Genomic DNA, 13,774 nt, shown 5'->3' with positions numbered 1-13,774 from the left:
CATTAAGACCGTTTTGGCTTCTTCAGGGACTGTACTCAGACAATCTTCATTCCGTTTCATTTGTTGATATGGTTTTCTCAATGGATACTTTACTGTCCAGGTTTTCTTAGGTGTAGGTACCTCAATGGGTGCGGTTCTTCTGATAGGTACTGGACAGAGCCCCACTGCGGCTCTCTGCTGGTTTATTTGCTCCTTGTACATCATAAACTTCGGCGTGAATGTTCCTGGTATTTCAAAATGGACGGTTGGAGTGCGGGCTGGATTTGGGACCTCTGCTACACAGTTATCAAAGGCTTGTCTATAGAAGGTTGAGAGCAAGATTGTCCCGTGACCTCATATTTGTTTTGTGCTTTATGTAATGTTGCAGTGTTAGAAGTCGTCAATCTACAGCTATTTATAATTGAGCCATTGCTCACTTCTCCAGCGCTATCAGCAAACAGAACAGGTGTAGCCATTAGACTGTTGTCCAATGGGCTCCTCTCCAGGGCTTGTCATGAGTCTTCATTATTAGATGACCGTTGAAGGTCTGCATTTGCTATATTCCCTGCAACTATGATTTCATTTTGTATTGAGTAGCATAAGCTCAACATTGATTATTATTGATCAGTGTTAGCATCGAAGTGTTGTTTTTTATGGGGGCTGGACCTGTGGTCACACAGTCCAACCGGAGCAGTGCTGAGGGCACCCAGCACACCAGGATAATGCTGTGGTCACACAGCTGTCAATTGTGGTGCCTTGGTCACACAGACTTACTTGGTTGCCGGGGGCACCCAGGCTTCTGGATGTGGCTGTGAGCACACGGCTGGACCGTGGCCTGGGGGTACCCAGGTTACACACTCAGATCTGGGGACACCCAGATCAGCAGGGGGGACTGCAGTACAGTCATCACCCAGCATTAACCTGCAGGCCCAAATGAGACATGGACACCAGAGTTGCCAGACATGGGGCCTCATTACAAGTGTGGCAGCCCGGAATTATGGGTGCGGTCGCCCTGTACCGGCACCCATTTCCGGACCAGCACACTACAACTCTGCCGGTGGGGACCATTGCGCCTGTCAGGTCTGACCTGCTAGGTGTAAAGGCCACCAACCCGAAGAGTTTGCACGGAAGCATCTGTACCGTTAACAACGTTGCTGGTGCTTCTGTTTCCTCATTCCCATGGAGTCCTGTGGCGCTCCATGGGAATGGGGTTGAACATTTTCCGGCGCCTGACTTCCCGCTCCGCTGGTACTTGTAATGGCCCGGCACCGGGAAGTCAGGCGCCGGAAAAGTGTTGCGAGTCTGGCTGCAACCTGCCAGAAGCACTGGCAGGGTTACCGCTGGACTCGTAATGAGGTCCAAGGAGTCTGCCGCAGTACTAACTCACATGCTGGCTGATGCTCCTTTTATTGGGATCCAGTCATAACACATTTGTGACTCACATTCTTAAGGGAGACCTCACCACACTTCTCCTTTTTCATAACAAACAAAATAAAACCCACATCAATGAACAATGGATTCACCAACAGTCACAAATAGCAATACTTGGCCCACTTGGGTACCGTGGGGTAAAACAATAACCACATACATTAAGACCCAGTCAGTTACAAACAATAAAACACCCACAACTACTATTCAATCTCTCTTTCCTTAGTTTGCGGGTGTTGGTCAGAGTTAGTGGACTGCTTATGGCATAAAGGCAGTTCTAACACATCATAAGGAAAACTTTAGTCAGCGAGGGAGGAGGGAACTCCAACCAAGGGACGACACCATTGTCAGTTACTGGAACCATATAAAGCATGCCGGCAATCTGCAGGATCACAGCTTCACATATACATAATTGCTGGAGCCACTTTAAGCACATCAATGACATGCAGGCTCCACAGCATCAAACGTACTGAGTCCTCTTTGAGCATTTGTGGGGCTGCAGGAAAGCAGTTTGACCTCACACAGCATCGTCTGTTTGGGAGCAGGGACGTAAATGGCTCCTGACACACTTCCTGGTGTAGCGTGGCCACACAGATAGGCACAGTCATGGGGTTAGGAGACCACACACTTTTACTAGTCCAGGATATCTGAGAGCACACCTAATCAACCGGCAAAGTCACACCCGGGGACACTGTGGCCCACATTGGCTGCTGTCCTGATGGTGGGGCAGGCAGCAGCGAGACACTAGTGGCAGGGTGTCTGGGACACGCCACATATGCGCTCCCCCAGGGGGGAGTACTTCAGGTACATCTGCAGGCCCATGGGTCAGGGCCTCTCGATGTGGACTGGCTAGCAGCAGCTGCACACTGTCTGTGCCCTCTGCAGCTTCTCTCCCCACTAGGCAGGAGTGCCTCTGGATGTTGGTGGGGCATACAGGGGCAGTGCCATTCACTCCATCTAGGCATGGCCACACAAGCACCTTCTAGGTCAGCGCCAGCATGATACTGGGCTGGTTTAGGAGAGGCAGCACCATGCAGCAGCAAGGCTCCCCTAGGTAGGAGTCACTCTAATCACTGCAGTGGCAGGAACCGCATCAAGTCTCAACATTAAAACCAGTCATCAGAATGGGTTGCATGAACTCATCTTGCTTTAGTTTAAACAAATTGTTGTTTTCCAGCTCCATTTAATCCCAATATTTGGCCAAATATGCACTCTGTTGATCTCTGTACATGATACTGTTATGCTGGCATCCAGCTGGTTATTATCTAATAGCTCAGTACAATGCTAGCGCTGTTTCTGAAGTGTTTCTGGGAACCTTGTAATTTCCAGTTTTGTCATAACAACTCTACAGGGTGTCCAGTCATTTGGTCGACTGAAAATTGGTCGAATGACATCTGGTCGACGCAATTTGGTCAAAAACCAAATGGTCGAATTTTTTTTTTAATTATATATTTATTTTTCGGGTTTTCGTTTTTAAAAAAAAGGGTTTTTTTAGAAAAAAAGGGGGTGGAGGGGCGGGGGCGGACCCGTCGCCCAACAAAAAAAACAAAAAGGGGTGAAAATAAAAAAATAAAAAAATTCGACCATTTGGTTTTCGACCAAATTGGTTCGACCATTTGTCCAGTCGACCAATTTATTTCGACCACATGACTGGTAACCACTCTACAGTTATCTAGTTGCAAAGTCTTCTAGCAATAAAGACATGCAGTTGGAACTTGAGACAGCATAATAGTCATACCTTCTTGTTGCTGCCTAAGCCAGATTAGAACACCCTAGTGGGCTATACGAACTGGTGTAGCATGCAGGTTGAATAAAGCCTGCAAAAATGTAAGTGGAGTTTACCTCCAACGTGGCGCCGTCATTATAGCCCAGAATTTAATTGATTCTAGTTACTCCCTACATTCAGTTGAATTCAACAAGGCACACAGAACTGAAACTGTTAAAAAGTTTGGTGTGCTGTGTTGCTGTTGAAGCATGCCTGGTGTAGGCCCCTCCCTCAAGGAAATAAACTTCCTTTTGTTTTCTCTGTAATTTCCACATATAACGTGTGTGCACAAGCACAATTCATACCCCCATTTATGTCGCTGCAATAGCTCGGCATGTTAACCAGGAAGTAGCCCCTCACAACGCTTCCTTTGATCACTCGCTGACCTCCATATATGCGTGTTGTGCAACCCTCACGTTAGGAAATTAAACACGGTGAGCTTCAATACAATGCTAGAAAGACACTGCAAAAATGTATGTTTCAAATGGAAACATGAGCTATATACTGAATATGGTTTAAATGCAATATTGGGCAGTATTTATTTATAAATCTCTTGTCACTGATAAAAGTTACATTTCAATGTTAACCTTCTAACTTTGCCCATGCATACCCCTGCCTAATAAAAATAGCAAATCATTTCCGACACCCAGGGTCGGACTTGGGCATAACATTGTCTAAGGCACCAATGAAAAAGTGGCCCCCATTTGCAAATGGCAATTCATTCCTTTTGTGGCAGACTGTTTGAGTAATATCCAAGGGGGGAGGTATTTGATTTATTCAGTAACACTTGTCAAAACTACTAGCCACACCCACTGCTAATTAATTGCCTGATAAAAACATGGAATAAGTACTCACGCCTGCATTTACTTTCCATTAATTTCTGAAGCATTTATTAGTCATTCATCTCTCTTTCTGATTTAGTAAAATACAGATTTAATAAAATACTGAGGGTGTTCTAATAGCTTTATAAACCTGCAGCTCCGTCGTACCAGGCTTTATGGTCCCTCACACCTCATACGCTCAGGCCTTTAACTCGGTCTTTAGTGCCCATAACGCCCGGTACGGCCCTCACTGCAGGTCTATAAAGCTGTATTAATTTCTCTCTAAAATGCGCATCGACAACACTGGTAGCCATTTCTTCCTGACCACAGAGAGTTTCATGCCGCTCAGAAAAATATGCTTGCACGCACAATCAAGCAATTTCTGCAATCCCAAGAGACTTGATCGAGCTGATTAAAACAAGAGCACTTTTACTGAGCTTAAGAGAACAAAAGGACAGAATTATATGAATACGAAAGTTCCGCCATAGGAATGGGATGTCGATGGCAGTTGTACAGAGCACATAATTCACTGTCCAGTCCTTGTGCCCCGGCAACACTGTAGGAGGAGCGCCAGCACGGCAGAGTGCAGGCATGCGCTGCTGCCAGGGTTTTTTTTTAACTGCTCCGATCACGGAATGTACCATCGCAGCCTGGGAGCACTAGGGGGCCTTCCCCAGCTCCAGGGCGCACCGAAAGCACTTCCCTTTCCCCCTTGAAAGCACTTCCCTTTCCCCCTTTTCCTTTTTTTCTTCCCATCAGCTCCGAGCAGGGAGAACAGTTACATCCACTTGATGGTAGCTTCGATCATGGAGCGCAACTATCCGCTTTCCTTTTTTTGGGTCTCTGAAAATTGCTTCGATCACAGAGTCTACACTCTTCACTACCCCATGGGCCAGGCGTGCCTCCTGCACAGCACTCACCACCGCAGGAGCGAGGCAGGGCCAACAGTGCCAGGGCTGTCACAGGCTCTTTCACAGCCACAGACACAGACACAGCGCCAGCAGCCTCCTTCAACTTTTTTTTGTTGATATGCTCCACTTACATGGATCCCTTACCTTCAGCCCCGACCATGCAGCACGACCAAACTCTACATTTTTCCCCAAAGAGCTCCAATCACGGAGTGAGCCACAGGCACATGTCTGACGGCGGCACAGCTCGGTTCCAACCCTTCCTCACCAATCTTATGTGGGCTGGACCTGTGGTCACACAGACCAGCCGGATCAGTGCTGGGTGCAACCATCCCACCAGGATACTGCTGTGGTTATCTGCTGAAAGTTGTGATGCTGTGGTCACACAGACTTGGTTGCCGGGGGCACCCGAGCTTCTGGATGTGGCCGTGAACGCACTGCTGGACAGTGGCATAGGGGCACCCAGGTTACAAAAGCAGATCTGGGGCCACCCAGGAAAGCTGGGGGCTGCAGTACCATGATCACACGGCTTCAACCTGCAAGCCCAAATGAGTCTTGCAAGTAAGTATAAAAGTCTCCGCCCATGGAGATTGTTTTGGGACTGCTTTTGCGGTCTGCGTTTTGGGACTTCACTGTGCTCAAAGGATTTCTTTGTGATTCCCGCTTCTCCTTTGTTTGCTTTTCAGCCTTACCTGTAGTCCCGCCTGCAGCTCCGCCCATCAGGCCTGTCCAATGGACTCTGATCCTTACATTAACTCCGGGTACGGGCAGCGCGCGCACACTGGAATTGTCCGAAAGTGTGTTTGACTGTTTGGCTGTTCGGTGGGGCGGCGGGGAAGGTGTTTATTATTTTTTTCTTTTTTTCTTGATGTAAAGAAGATTTCCATCTTAAAAAGAAGGTATGTTGTTCTTAGGGCAACTCCCTCTATAAAAAAAACAGCTTTATTAGATAGAAATAAATTAATATTCATCATTCATAATTGACGATAACAAAATCATGGTAGCTAAGGAGGTTAAAACCCTCGGATTCTATCTAGATTCCACCCTTACCCTTAACAAACAAGTGAACGCAATGGCATCCGCCACTTCCTACACTTGCAAACTCATCAGGGCAGCCAAACCCTTTCTCTCCCCCACCAACTGCACCACCTTGGCCAGGGCGCTGATCCTGTCCAAGCTGGACTATTGCAATGCCTTATACGTAGGGTGCAACAAATATATCTCTAACAAAATCCAAATCCTCCAAAATAATGCCCTCAGAGCGGCCCTCAGTATCCCAAAGAAAGCCCATATTTCAGATTCCAGAAGATCTGTCAATTGGCTATCCACCAAGGACAAGATATTCCTTAAATCGGTGTCTCTGATTCACAAATGCCTCCACCAAGCAGCCCCCCAATAACTCATCGCCAGATTTACCAGACCTACCCTCTCCCGCCCCTCAAGAACGGCCAACTCCAACCTTCTACTTGTGCCCAGGTTCAAACGTACTACATCTGGGGGCAATAGCTTTCCAGTAAAAGCAGCACAATTCTGGAACTCCCTCCCTCCGACTTGCAGGGAGGACCTACCCTACCACCAGTTCAGAACCAGGACCGTCCACTGGCTCAAATCTCTCGACTCATAACGACTCTTGAGACCCGGACTCGCCAGTACCATGTGGCTCCTCATTGAATGTAAATATGTTTATAGTACTGCCCGAATATATATGCTCTAGCTTACTCATTGAATGTAAATATGTATATTACTGCCTCTAATGTACATGCTCTACCCATCCTATTTGGCGTGATACGTCCGGCAATGTATCCCCAGCTGGACCTCACCTTACTGTATGTAACGAAGCTTTGCAACCCTCTTGCTGCCTCTTGCTGCCTCTGCGCCCAGTTACCCTTGGGTTTGGTGCGCATTACAAATAAATAAATACAAATACAAATACAAATACAAGAAAGGAAGGAAAAAAGAAAGGGAAGTAAAGGAAAAAAAAGGAATGGAACATATATCTGTGTATTTTACATATGTGCCTTGATAAAAAGTGTTGAATCCATCTAAGCAGAGTCTCTATATACGGGCCATTACATCTGCTGATTGTGTTATGAAGAAAGGTAAACGCGAAAAATACACTTATAAAAGGACTACGACGATATTCTGTCAGCCCCTCTTGTATTTACCCCGGCACGTAGAACTATGAGAATGGCACTTGTTCTACCCCTCCCCCCATCCCCACCGTCCTCTATGGACATTGCTATGATGAATCTAAATGAGGGTGGGGGAGCGGGAGAAGAGTCTATATTACTAATTGAATCTGGGGAGGGCAATACTTCTAAATGCGCGGTTCCATGTATTAAAATTGCGTCCAAAATTGCCGTTTACACAAAAAATTGCGGCAAAAAGGCTGTGGTTTTGCCGCCGCAATCCATGTAATGCATGCGGGGGACACCCCAGAAACACCTGGACCCAATATACCATTTAAAGGGAGTGGGGGACACCCCCGCAATCCCTGCACCCCTTAAATTGTATAATGGGGTACATCTTTACCGGGTCAAACCAAGGCATTTTTTCCGTGATTTTTTGTGCTGACTACTTTTTTTGCCATGATTTGATTACTGCATACCAAATGTGCAGAGTCTTCATCACAGGGTAATGGCAACAGCTCAGAGTTGGGGGCTCCTATGTTAGACATTAATAGCTCCCTACTCGCCTTGTCACAATACCCTCTAGACAATGAGGCCGAGTGGTGAATTACCCCGGCACAGGATGCAGCACAGAAGGATAATTGGGGGAAGGGGCCGGATGAGAATTTAAACAGCCAAATTTTAGCTGAATTACACATACACACAATATTGTTTAAGAAACTAATTACAGCTGTTGAATTGGAAAAATGTACTCATGTTAACAGTGAGAAAGTAATTTGTTTGTCTATTGAAACAAATTCCCTAACCTGGGTGAGGGAGCATCTGCCAATAGCAGTGCATCAGCGACAAAAATACAAGAACGAGTTGATTTGTCCAAAGCTCCGGAGGCGATAATAGAAAAAGAGCCACGTAGAGGGACTAATGAGGGGATTGCTACCTCTCCTGTAAAAAAAATTAAAGAGATGCACATTAATAATAAAAAAAATCCAAACAAAATAACAATAAAATGAAGCATTGGAAAGGTGCTAATAAGAGTGCAAAGAACAACTGGCGCAGTCTCATTAAAGAAGATACTGTGTCCCCAGATATGGAAACAAATTTGGATAATGATGGTGAGGATGTGATTATATGCAGGGGGGGCGAGTGCACCCTGGCAGCCGACTCCATTAAAGAAAATCTAAAGAACAAGGGGATACCTACAAACCCTAGAGGGAAAGGCAATGAAGGTTCTCCTCTGTCTAAAACGGATAAATACACCAACGGTAGTCTTCTAAATTTCTTTGCTAAGAAACCCCCTATTGATTTAATGGGACAAATTGAAGTTAAAACAGGTCTACTGAGTATTAACAACAAGGATGGTGCCATCAGAGTGGCTCCATCGGGCATGAATAGTAAAACCTACCCAATATATCAGGATGGACTACCCTTGGACTATTTGATAAAGCCATAATGTGGAGACGGAATGGGAGGTAATAAGCTCTGTCAGCCTGAAGACATGGTGGAGTGCAGAGGATTATCTCTTGCAACTCCAACGGGCGACAGAGAGTGTGTGCAACTGAATGGTCCTGGGATAGAAAAGCACTTAAATATTCCTGTATCATTGGGAGAAAAGGGACAAAAGGAGGGGCGGGAGGGATTGCGGCAAAAGGTAACATATTGCAGGGAGAATTCAGAGCTGGGGTCTAAGGAGGGTGGGGACTTGGTGATGGAATTAATTATATGGGAAGTTATTGAAATCATGTTGGATGGACATCCCGAGATACCAATCGAGCAACCTCCTCATGGGAATACCATAACCCATGACAATAGGGGAACTGTCATATTACCAGATTAATCCTGAGAGGTCTGTAATTTGCAGAATAGACATGACCACCTCAAACACTAAAACATCACTGGGTACAGACCCACTTACAGAAGTGTGGCAACAGGTGGCCATGATAATAGACCACCCATTAACCCTTCAATCGAGCCTCTTCCTCCCAATCTACTGTTGGATAGGGTGGGTAATTTAGCATCCTTTCCACAGGAGAGGAACTACAATTGAGACCTCCTCGATATCCAGAGAATCTGAGTGTTATGTTGCACTATTTGTTCACATATGGTGGTCCGCCATCTCTTAATCGTGGTATAATTTTGGTACTATTCAGCAAAACACCAACAGGGTAATTCATAGAATTTCGCAGAAAAGTGTCGCAAGCGGCTGGCGCAGAGTGTCCGCGTGCGATTGTCTGCGCCAGGCACGTGCGCTAAAACCGATTTCCGCGCACAGCGTATTCATGGATTTTAGGCTCCCAAACCAGCCGTGGCGCAGAGTATCGCAGCGACCCTGCAGCAGCGCCAGTAACGCCCCCAAGAACGCCCTCGCGCAAGGAAAAGCCATCAAAATCGCTAAATCATCGCAAAGGGCTGCGCTAACCCTGGACCAGTTTACAGGGCTGCCAAACAAGGAACGCAAAGCGGGTAACGTGCATATCAGGGGTACGCGTGAAGTTATACACGCGATTAGCCAGGGTGCCGGGGTACGTGTATTTCAGGGGTGCGCGGGAAGTTCAACACGCGATAGTCCAGGGAACGTGTATTACAGGGGTACGCGGGAAGTTCAACACGCGATAGTCCAGGGAACGTGTATTACAGGGGTACGCGGGAAGTTCAACACGCGATAGTCCAGGGAACGTGAATTACAGGGGTACGCGGGAAGTTCAACACGCGATTGTCCAGGGAACGTGTATTACAGGGGTACGCGGGAAGTTCAACACGCAATTGTCCAGGGAACGTGTATTACAGGGGTACGCGGGAAGTCTTACATGCGATTAGCCAGGGCACGTGTAATACAGGGGTACGCGGGAATTATCACACGCGATTTGGCAGGGTACGTGAATTACAGGGGTGCGTGGGAATTATCACACGCCAATTTGCTGGGTACGTGTATTACAGGGGTGCGTGGGAATTATCACACGCGATTAGGCTGGGTGGGTCCTCACAGGTGTTCCCTGTACACCCTCCACGGCCCCTGCAGGCAGCCCACAAAACAGGGGACTACCCTGCACACCTGCTCATGTCCCCCTGCACCCCCACCCCCCAGCCACCAGGGGCACCCACCACCAGGCCCCCACCCATGTCTCCTACCACCCCCACCCCCCAGCAGTGCAGGGGCAGCCTCCACCAGGCCCCCACTCATGCCCGACTCATGTCTCCCACCACCCCCACCCCCCAGCACTGTGGGGCACCTGCCAGCAGGCCCCAACCCATGTCACCCACCACCCCCACCCCCCAGCAGTGCAGGGGCATCCTCCACCAGGCCCACACTCATGTCCCCTATCACCCCCACCCCCCCCCACCAGGGGCACCCTCCACCAGGCCCCCACTCATGTCTCCCAGCGTGCTACGTGTATTTCAGGGGTGCGCGGGAAGTCCCACTCGCGAATAGCCTGGGCGCGTGTATTTCAGGGGTGCGCGGGAAGTTCCACTCGCGAATAGCCTGGGCGCATGCATTTCAGGGGTGCGCGGGAAGTTTTACACGCGACTTCAGCAGGGTACGTGTATTTCAGGGGTGCGCGGGAATTCTCACACGCGATTTGGCTTGGTACGTGTATTACAGGGGTGCGTGGGAAGTTACACACGCGATTAGGCTGGGTGGGTCCTCACAGGTGTTCCCTGTACACCCTCCACGGCCCCTGCAGGCAGCCCACAAAACAGGGGACTACCCTGCACACCTGCTCATGTCACCCACCAGCCCCACCCCCCACCATCCAGGGGCACCCTCCACCAGGCCCCCACCCATGTCTCCCACCACCCCCACCCCCCCAGTCACCAGGGGCAGCCTCCACCAGGCCCCCACTCATGTCTCTCACCACCCCCACCCCCCCAGTCACCAGGGGCAGCCTCCACCAGGCCCCCACTCATGTCTCCCACCCCCCCGCCCCCCAGCAATGCAGGGGCAGCCTCCACCAGGCCCCCACTCATGTCCCCTATCACCCCCACCCCCCAGTCACCAGGGGCAGCCCCCACCAGGCCCCCACTCATGTCCCCTATCACCCCCACCCCCCCAGTCACCAGGGGCAGCCCCCACCAGGCCCCCACTCATGTCTCCCACCACCCCCACCCCCCAGCCACCAGGGGCACCCACCACCAGGCCCGCACCCATGTCTCCCACCACCCCACCCCCCAGCAGTGCAGGGGCAGCCTCCACCAGGCCCCCACCCATGTCTCCCACCACCCCCACCCCCCAGCAGTGCAGGGGCAGCCCCCACCAGGCCCCCACTCATGTCCCCTATCACCCCCACCCCCCCAGTCACCAGGGGCAGCCCCCACCAGGCCCCCACTCATTTCTAAGACCACCCCCACCCCCCAGCCACCAGGGGCACCCACCACCAGGCCCGCACCCATGTCTCCCACCACCCCACCCCCCAGCAGTGCAGGGGCAGCCTCCACCAGGCCCCCACCCATGTCTCCCACCACCCCCACTCCCCAGCAGTGCAGGGGACCCACCACCAGGCCCCCACTCATGTCCCCTATCACCCCCACCCCCCAGCAGTGCAGGGGCAGCCTCCACCAGGCCCCCACTCATGTCCCCTATCACCCCCACCCCCCAGCCACCAGGGGCACCCTCCACCAGGCCCTCACCCATGTCTCCCACCACCCCACCCCCCAGCAGTGCAGGGGCAGCCTCCACCAGGCCCCCACCCATGTCTCCCACCACCCCCACCCCCCAGCAGGGCAGGGGCAGCCCCCACCAGGCCCCCACTCATGTCCCCTATCACCCCCACCCCCCCCAGTCACCAGGGGCAGCCCCCACCAAGCCCCCACTCATGTCCCCTATCACCCCCACCCCCCCAGTCACCAGGGGCAGCCCCCACCAGGCCCCCACTCATTTCTCCCACCACCCCCCAGCCACCAGGGGCACCCACCACCAGGCCCGCACCCATGTCTCCCACCACCCCACCCCCCAGCAGTGCAGGGGCAGCCTCCACCAGGCCCCCACCCATGTCTCCCACCACCCCCACCCCCCCAGCAGTGCAGGGGCACCCACCACCAGGCCCCCACTCATGTCCCCTATCAACCCCACCCCCCAGCAGTGCAGGGGCAGCCTCCACCAGGCCCCCACTCATGTCCCCTATCACCCCCACCCCCCAGCCACCAGGGGCACCCTCCACCAGGCCCCCACCCATGTCTCCCACCACCCCACCCCCCAGCAGTGCAGGGGCAGCCTCCACCAGGCCCCCACTCATGTCCCCTATCACCCCCACCCCCCAGCCACCAGGGGCACCCTCCACCAGGCCCCCACCCATGTCTCCCACCACCCCACCCCCCAGCAGTGCAGGGGCAGCCTCCACCAGGCCCCCACCCATGTCTCCCACCACCCCCACCCCCCAGCAGTGCAGGGGCAGCCCCCACCAGGCCCCCACTCATGTCCCCTATCACCCCCACCCCCCCAGTCACCAGGGGCAGCCCCCACCAGGCCCCCACTCATGTCCCCTATCACCCCCACCCCCCAGTCACCAGGGGCAGCCCCCACCAGGCCCCCACTCATTTCTCCCACCACCCCCACCCCCCAGCCACCAGGGGCACCCACCACCAGGCCCGCACCCATGTCTCCCACCACCCCACCCCCCAGCAGTGCAGGGGCAGCCTCCACCAGGCCCCCACCCATGTCTCCCACCACCCCCACCCCCCAGCAGTGCAGGGGCACCCACCACCAGGCCCCCACTCATGTCCCCTATCACCCCCACCCCCCAGCAGTGCAGGGGCAGCCTCCACCAGGCCCCCACTCATGTCCCCTATCACCCCACCCCCCAGCCACCAGGGGCACCCTCCACCAGGCCCCCACTCATGTCCCCTATCACCCCCACCCCCCAGCCACCAGGGGCACCCTCCACCAGGCCCCCACCCATGTCTCCCACCACCCCACCCCCCAGCAGTGCAGGGGCAGCCTCCACCAGGCCCCCACCCATGTCTCCCACCACCCCCACCCCCCAGCAGTGCAGGGGCAGCCCCCACCAGGCCCCCACTCATGTCCCCTATCACCCCCACCCCCCAGTCACCAGGGGCAGCCCCCACCAGGCCCCCACTCATGTCCCCTATCACCCCCACCCCCCCAGTCACCAGGGGCAGCCCCCACCAGGCCCCCACTCATTTCTCCCACCACCCCCACCCCCCAGCCACCAGGGGCACCCACCACCAGGCCCGCACCCATGTCTCCCACCACCCCACCCCCCAGCAGTGCAGGGGCAGCCTCCACCAGGCCCCCACCCATGTCTCCCACCACCCCCACCCCCCAGCAGTGCAGGGGCACCCACCACCAGGCCCCCACTCATGTCCCCTATCACCCCCACCCCCCAGCAGTGCAGGGGCAGCCTCCACCAGGCCCCCACTCATGTCCCCTATCACCCCCACCCCCCAGCCACCAGGGGCACCCTCCACCAGGCGCCCACCCATGTCTCCCACCACCCCACCCCCCAGCAGTGCAGGGGCAGCCTCCACCAGGCCCCCACCCATGTCTCCCACCACCCCACCCCCCAGCAGTGCAGGGGCAGCCCCCACCAGGCCCCCACTCATGTCCCCCATCACCCCCACCCCCCCCAGTCACCAGGGGCAGCCCCCACCAGGCCCCCACTCATGTCCCCTATCACCCCCACCCCCCAGCCACCAGGGGCACCCACCACCAGGCCCCCACTCATTTCTCCCACCACCCCCACCCCCCAGCCACCAGGGGCACCCACCACCAGGCCCGCACCCATGTCTCCC

The sequence above is a fragment of the Ambystoma mexicanum genome, chromosome 6q, assembly GCF_040938575.1.
Source record: "Ambystoma mexicanum isolate Mex_15411 chromosome 6q, UKY_AmexF1_1, whole genome shotgun sequence".
Classification (NCBI taxonomy): domain Eukaryota; kingdom Metazoa; phylum Chordata; class Amphibia; order Caudata; family Ambystomatidae; genus Ambystoma; species Ambystoma mexicanum.
The sequence above is the reverse complement of the archived record's forward strand: the minus strand, read 5'-3'. Positions refer to the sequence as shown.